Raw genomic sequence first — 677 nt, 5'->3', positions numbered from 1 at the left:
CAGTGGTTACCAGAGGCTGGGGAGGGGTGGAGAATGATGGAGAAGTTGGCAACAGGTACAAAGTTACAATTAGATAGGAGGAATGAGTTCTGGTGTTCTATTGCACAGTAGGGTGACTATGGTTAACAGTAAGGTAATTGTGTGCTATAAAATAGCTAGAAGAGAGGCTTTTGAATGTTCTCACCACAAAGAAATAATAAATTCATAAGGTGATGGATATGCTCACTGCCCTGATTTGATCATTATACAATGTATACATGTATCAAAACACTGAATTGTACCCCATAAAAATGTACAATTATGTATCAATTAAGATTTTTTTAAAGAAATTGAAGTTTTGATTGGGTGAAGTAAAGCAAATGATTTTGAAGTATTGGCAGCACTTCAGTTTATAGGCAGGCCTTACTGCAGAGAGAGTGATGACAATTAAAAGCTTGGAACCATTGAGGGCAACAGGTATAGTATGCCAAAGACTACTCAACCTACTTCAAACTTTCCAGAGGGAGATTGACTGTACAGATGTTTTCAGATTTCTTAAACTGCATGAGACCCTCTTTATACTAGCAACTTCACTTAAACCTTCTTTTCAGAAGCCTTGCCTTTTCTCTCTCACTTCATTTGTACAACTAGGAGTCACACCTAGGAAGGTGAAGCTGTTAAACAAGTAGGGCTGGCTG

The sequence above is a fragment of the Cebus imitator genome, unplaced genomic scaffold (genome assembly GCF_001604975.1).
Source record: "Cebus imitator isolate Cc_AM_T3 unplaced genomic scaffold, Cebus_imitator-1.0 Scaffold705, whole genome shotgun sequence".
NCBI classification, from domain to species: domain Eukaryota; kingdom Metazoa; phylum Chordata; class Mammalia; order Primates; family Cebidae; genus Cebus; species Cebus imitator.
This window is presented reverse-complemented; position numbering follows the sequence as displayed.